The sequence below is a fragment of the Pyxicephalus adspersus genome, chromosome 1, assembly GCF_032062135.1.
Source record: "Pyxicephalus adspersus chromosome 1, UCB_Pads_2.0, whole genome shotgun sequence".
Taxonomy (NCBI): domain Eukaryota; kingdom Metazoa; phylum Chordata; class Amphibia; order Anura; family Pyxicephalidae; genus Pyxicephalus; species Pyxicephalus adspersus.
Window position 1 is genome coordinate 61,964,530 of NC_092858.1, and position 7,762 is coordinate 61,972,291.

Sequence of the window (7,762 nt, forward strand, 5' to 3'; positions counted from 1 at the left end):
TATAGCTAAGGACAGAAAACGAGGAAAGCTAACATGGGCTTAATAGGGTTAGCTAAGGAATAATAAGGGTTAAAGAAAAATACATTTTATTCATAAAAAAGTTATTTTTTTTTATTGTGGGGACTCTTTTTAACTGCACAAGATCCAGTCAGCTCTTGAAATGGCCATTTCAGGGTTCTTCTGCAAGGTCAACCCAGGTACCAGCCTATGGAAGAGGTTGAAAACCACTTTTTTGCAGTAGGCTGCCTGCAGCTGTGGAAGATTGTAACATGATATATCCCCTTTTTCCGCACACTTGTTTGATTATTATTATAAACAGGATTCATATAGCGCCAACATATTATGCAGCGCTGTACAATAAATATTGGTTCCAAATGACAGACTAATACAGACAGTGATACAGGAGAAGAGGACCCTGCCCTGAAGAGCTTACAATCTAGTAGATGGGGGAATTTACATACAATAGGATGGGAGATATGTAGTGGTGGGAAGTAGTGATGGTTTCAAAAGGCAGAAGAAGATGGGTAGGCAAGTTTGAAAAAAAAAGATTTTGAGTGCTCTTTTAAATGAGCAGAAAGTAGAAGCAAACCGAATAGGACGAGGATGACCATTCCAGAGAGTGGGGACAGCTCTAGAGAAGTCTTGTATCCATGCATGTGATGAGGTTATGAGTGAGGAAGTCATTAGTAGGTCATTGGAGAAGCAAAGAGAGGGGCTGGGGGAGTATTTTTTTACCAGGTCAGAAATGTAAGTAGGACAATACCTGTGGAGGGATTTAAAGGCACAGGAGCTTGAATTTGATTCTAAGGTGAAATGGAAGCCAGTGTAGAGATCTGCAAAGAGATGCAGAGCGGAGGGAAGGATGGATGAGTCTGCCTGCAGCATTCATATTAGAATGTAGAGGAGAGAGTCGGGTTAGTGGAATACCAGAGAGGAGGTTGTTACAGTAGTCCAGATGAGAGATGATAAAAGCATGTACAAGGAGTTTGGTGGTCTCTGGGGACAGGTAGGGGCGGATTTTGGAGATGTTGCGTAGGTGAAAGTGACAGGACCTGGAAATGTTCTGAATATGGGGGGTAAATGAGAGGGCAGAGTCAAAGGTGCCATTGACCAGGTCTGGGATGTGGCAAGGGAGGGCAGCAACCATTTGATTGGCTGCAACCATGTGTAAGTCTAGTTACTAATGGTGCCTTTTCAGCCGAAGTTTGACGTGTGCCCTGTATCTGCCAACCATGAGATATCACATAACTGGTGTGAAAGTGTTGCAAAGTTTCCATAAATTATTACAGTAATTGGCTTTCACAGTGCTTATTTAAGGAAGAGACATTAGCTGCAGTACAACAGATTGATTTTGGATAAATTAGGCAAGGGTTTAATTTGCTGTCTTTATTGCTGTCTGTAGTGATCATTGTCACTAAGACAGAAAGCAAGGGGGAGTCCAACATTTTGAGTTGGCACCAGAGCACTAGGTTAAAGGAAATCCTGTGAATGCCTGCTCTGGTATGAACATTTTGTTCACTTATATGTCCTATTATGTCTTTAGTGTGGTATAGAGGGGAAAGACAATCGCTGTAAAAATACAAATATGGGAACAGACAGTTTTTCTGGTAAACCTGAGCAATCAATAATTGATCCCAATTAGATGAGTTTAGTCCATAAAAGAGATAGTCTGCCTTCAGTCAATTGGCCAGATTTATTAAATCTCTCTATGGCTGAAGGGGATACACTTTCAGCAGTGAAGCTGGGTGAGCCAGCAAACCTGGAATGGATTTCTTCAAAGTCATTTGCTTTTTGCTAGCGTTATGATTGCTGGACCAGATCCATTTCATGTTTGCTGGATCACCGAGCTTCACTGATGAAAGTGTATCCTCTCCAACCTTGGAGAGCTATAATAAATCAGGCCCAGTCTTTCTTTTGAGACAGCAGCTGCTGAGTGGTACCATTTCACAACAGAGCAGAATACAGTGGTGTGGGCAGTGGTATTCTTCTTTATAGGTACGTGCCTTCAAATAGTTTACTTAACGACCAATAAATTATGGAGACTATTATAGTCTGTGCAGTGGGGCATCTCCTACTTGTCCTTCCCCTTTATTTCAAGCTACCCTGTAAGGTACAGGGCACCTCTCCAATCTCAGGTGCACATGGAATTTCCCACCATCTATAGGCAAACGTAAATGCTCTTAAACCAAAACTAATTTTGTTGAATTGGCAACTACTCTTGCCAAAATGTGTCAGTACACACACCATATTTGCTATTTATAGCATATTTACCTTTTACAGCACCCTGCACCAGCAAGACAACATCGGCTTTATCCCTTATTACCCTGTCACTGCTGATGGCATCCTCTGGTCTTATTTGAAGTCTTGAGTCCTAAGCCATCTAGATTGGCCAGCCCAGATTGATGTAACTCCAGCGTATATGAGTTATTTTGTCTCATCAGCTTATGGTATGCTAGGATCGTACCCTGACTATTCAAGAAAATTGCTGCAAGCAATATTAATAAGAAAAACTTTTATTGCTGACAAAAATAGGCAATGCCTAACAGGAACAGTGACACTGATTTGAGACAGAATTTATGAGTTTGTTTTCATAAACTCCATACTCTGGTGCACTAAAAAACTGACCACTTCCTAATTGTGCATCTGTTTTTTTTAAAAAAATGTTTCATTTCCAGGGGTAAATCTGTTGCAGGCCTGAAGTCTCAGAGTTTCTTCAATAAAATTCTACATGCTTGGACATCAAAGAGGTAGACATACAGGGAGCCCCCTATATCATATCTCTATATGCTGATGATATCCTCCTAACCCTCACTCAAACTCCCATTTCCCTGGTGAATCTTTAGAGAAAATTGGAGAGATACGACTCTCTATCAGGCTACAAAAGACTGAAGCACACTCTCTAAATCTATTGCATGCTCTGACTAGCTCCCTCCAAAGTTCATACCTCTTCACGTGGTACTCATCCCAAATCAGTTACCTAGGGACATCTAACTTCTACTTACCCCCTCCTTTCTTTTTTATAGGCACAATCCCCCCCCCCTTTTCAAAGAAGTCAGAGACCCCCTGACTAAATGAAAACAGCATAACATCTCACTCTTGGGCCGGATTGCTTCCTTTTATATTACTTTGAAACACTTCCTCTTCTGGTACCCAGGCGAGTACTCCAGATTTTACATATGGATTTTATTGACTTTTTCAGGGCATATAAGTGGCACTGCCTAGCGAAAAATGTTTTATGTACTCCCAAAGATACGGGTGGTTAGTGGGTTTAGACCTTCACAAATACTACTTAGCGACCCATTTGCGCTGCTTGGCTTACTGGTCTGCCCTTCATCCTCCTAGTGTTTGTAGAGAGATTGAAGAGAGATGGGTGCCGCCTATTCACCCAAATGTAATGATCTGTAGTTGCTCGCTTTTACTGTCAGAATATGATGTCCTTTCTCCAATGTTGTTCACTAGAAATAATATCTGGAGGCAATTCAAAACCAAGTATGCTCTGACTAACCCTGCATCTACGCTGCAATCTAATATACTTACTTCACTGATCCAAGATAGTCTTTCCTCATCCATGTCATTCCCATGGAGAGAAACCTTCTTTCTGCATCCCACCATTATAGTGCAGGCTATTCACTTTCTCTGAGATATAGGAAAAATGTGATTTGTCCAACACCTCATTTTATGCATACTTACAAATCAGGCAATATATCCAGTCCATTGAGCCTCCCACCGGATTTCCGACCCTCACCTCCTTTGAGAGACAATGCAGAGATGGGCTGTACTCAAAAGTCTTAGTTTCCTTCATCTATAGGCTTCACCATACAGAGGACTGTGCTATGAACCCTAAATTCTCATATGCGTACGTACGTTTTGGGAAGGGAGCTATGTCTGGTGGAACAGTCAGACATTTGGACCTCAGCCAACAAAAGCTCAATATGCGTGTCATACAAGGAAAATAGCAATAAAATTTTATTCCGATGGTACCATACTCCAGAGGTTCTCCATAGACTTTTCCCTACAGTGGACCCATTGTGCTTGCAGTGTGGAGCTGACAGGGGCACTATAGAACACATCTTCTGGGGCTGCCCACTCATTCAAGGTTTCTGGACACAGGTGCAGCAGCCTATTGCTGATATTACTTTGATTTCCCATTAGATATGCTGACGCATCCATTGGAAGAACACTGTACCCCCATCTAGAGAGGCACTGTATAGCAGGATTCAGGATATCTGAATAATGGAATATCTCGCTGCCATGCTACGTGATAAGTTAACTAAATTTCAGAAAGTGTGGGATAACTGGGATATGTGTTTGCCACCCTTACTACTTAACTGGTCACAAAGTCCCCTCTACTACCCTGACCCTCTCTCCTCCCTAATTCTCACCCCTCACCCCCTTTTTATCTCTTTTTGCTTGATAATTATTCATAACATTATTCCTATGAGGGTACCCCATGAAAAACATGCCTTTGTTAGACACGTTGGTTGCTAATACCATGTTGTATTGCACGAGTTCCATAATTATTGGATGCCTATCTCTACCTCTCGTCTCGCACCGGACATTTACTGTGATTGGACTTCATGTGAGATAAGGACTCTGATACAATGCTAATGTTTGTAACATTGTTTTCATATTGCTATTACACGATACATGTGTTTTATGGCAAATTGTTCCTCTTTCACCCAACCTTTTTGTTTTCTGTTATATTTATTGTCTATATGTCTGTTCTGTATTTTTTTTCTGTGAACAAATAAAAAAATACAATTTAAAAAAAAAAAAGAAAAGTATACATGGTAGTGAGTGCACTAAAGAGCCTTTAATTTCCCTATACCAGGTACTGACGTGCTGTCCTTGGTTTGCAGATGGTAAGCGTAGGATGGAGAAGGAAAAATGGTCTGAGAGAAGATTATTGGAACATAAAACAGTAACATGCGTGCATTTTTTCATCCACAATTTCTCAAAACCATTGCCAAATATGTAGCAATGAAATAGGATGCTTACTAAAGAAGCTTACCAGTTTATTACCAATCATATTAGTAACTGTGTTTTACAGGATTCAGTTTTCTCCCAAACACCACTATCTTGCCATTTATATTTCAGTCTGCCCTTCAAAATTCCTGACTGTACCTTACCTTAATCTTGTATGTAAATTGTCAAAAAAAAAAAAAAAAATCATCTTTGAGGTGTAAACAAATTCCTCATTTTAAATAGCTCCAGTCCACCCGCATAGGTATTTGCAGCACTACCAAAAGATGTATGTTTGGCAACACGCATCGATTCAATGCACAGCAATGGATTGCTCCACCAAAACAATCTTTATGTGGGAACAGTAAACCAAAGTAAATTGTACTCTGTATAATTTTTTTAGGGTTCTAAATTTAATTTAATAATAAGTTATTGGCACAGTGAAAAATAAACATACAACCCCCTGTAAAAAAAACTAAATACTTACTTTACTGGTGGTCAACGTGCTAAATCTTTACCCTACTGAAGGGATCTAGGCACTGCTGTGTAAGATACCCAATCCTACACACAGCACCCCAAAAGAGACAAGCAGTGACTTAGGAACAAAGTCCCAGAGGTTGCAACTGGAACCATGCCCCTTGCTCCAGAGAGAGCCACAGAGAGTTATCAAAGAAAGGCAGTGGTAGAAGTAGATGACTTTTTTTTGTAGAAGTGAATTTTAACTCCTGTCCCCTGCTCCTCTATTCTTTAGTGTACCAGTGGCACATGTGCAGTGAACATTTTCTCATTTGTAAGATGCCAAGAGTGAAGTTGAGTAGTGGGTTAATGCACATTATGCAAGTAAAAAAACTCAAAGAAATGCAAAAGTAAAAAAAAAAATGTTGAATACAGTAAATGGTGAAGAATGTAGCAGTGAGTGGTTTAGGAATTACTGTGAGCACTGTTGGCTGGTATTTCAGCCATCACCACTCCCTGCCCTTAACAAGCACTATTCTGCTTTAGTAAACTCAATTTGCTTTTTTTGTCATCAGGGCTGTCAGTGATCTGACAAACAGTAAAGGTCACCCCCTCCCTTTACTGCACAGGTGCATTTCCACCTCATCTGCTAGTTCTTCTTTAACCTTTAACTGACACTGCACTTTCCTCTCATTTCCTTGTATGTTAAAGACACAGTATATTTTAATTATTATGCTCATTTTACAAGAAACCAGTCCTGCAAGGTTTCTTACAGGAAATATGAAGGCTGTCATTCCTAACCTTCCACAATTGCTAGCTGAATAAACATTTTCCTCTCTATCTATTATCTAATTATCTATTAGATCCTCTAATTTAGCACTTTCCATGTACAAAATATAGAACAAGAAGCAAGTCAAATCAGAACTCCTGGTCTGTGTACATATGACTCCGAACACATTAGTTCAATATTCATACAGGAGAATTTGTGGGCATCCTGACTTTTTTCTCCAGATTCACAGTCATGATGAGTCATATTGGTAATTAAAGGTGATTAAATCTGCAGGTTTGCTTTAAATCCCTCTTGCCTTGCAATACATGCATACTAATTTTTCCTTTAATCACCCACTGCTTCAATATATTGTTAGGACAAAGCACATGTTTACTTTAAATACTTTGAAGGGACTCTATAATTAAAATAAAAATTCCTAAACAGGCATAGCTAAAAATAAAAATGTGAATACTTTTGTCCTGCTATCCTTGTTGCCAGAGTGTGGTTTTGTTCAAGAGAAATCCCCCCTGATGTCTGCTGGGAAACTGACAGAACAAGTCACCAGCATTTCAAAAGTTCTTCAAGATGCCATTTATGGTTGTCATTTCAAGCATCCATTCTTCATTACAAGGTATGTTTACTGTAAGGTGTGTATTCCTATCATGGGCATTGCTTGGAAACGGAAGCCTGGTGGACTGTTAAATTCTTTCACAGTACTGATTCTTTCAGTCAACCTTCACATCATTACAGTATATGGAAATGGCATTGAGATCAGCAGAAGAAAGCACAAGGACTATGAAGGAGAAATCTACTGTCCTGAAAATTCCAGTTTTCCAGTAAATTTCAATGCCACATTCATTGAAAGATCCCCGGCACTAGAGGTTAATTAACCTCTAGTGCCGCGCATCGCACACTGTTCTCAATGAATGCGACCGTGTCCGCATTCATTAAGAAGATCCCCGGGGCTAGACTAGAGGCTAAATGGGGACAAGTCTCTCTATTCAAAACCTCTAGTGCTCTGTGATTGGCTGGAAAAGGAAAATCCTGATGACACTTTAGCTGTCATTGGGGTTTACCTTTCCTCAGCCAATCACAGAGCACTAGAGGTGATGAATGGGGAAACTTTTCCCCATGGAGGTCCCCATTTAACCTCTAGTGCCCGGGGATCCCACACTGACAGGGGGATTCCCACGGCTGCACAGAAATCATCCTGTCATTGTGGGATAACCTGTAACAAAAAAAAAATAAATTCAAAAAATCAAATCATTTCATAAAATTCTTTTACCATTAATTTTTTTTAACACATTTTTTTAAACACAAATTTGCGCCGGGTCGGGTCGGATCTATTCAAATTTGAACAAGGACAACCCCAAATCAGTCTCAACTCAGTCTCATCCAGGACACAGGGAAAACACTGCAGGTGAACTTGCACAGGACTCTTCCTCTTCTTTTACTGTACATACAAGTGATGGGAACTTACCTGTGGGTCATGTTCTCTTTCAGATGAGTTATATATCTTTACCTTTTAATTCGTGAATCACACATTTGTCTTGTATTTATACCTCAAATACTTAA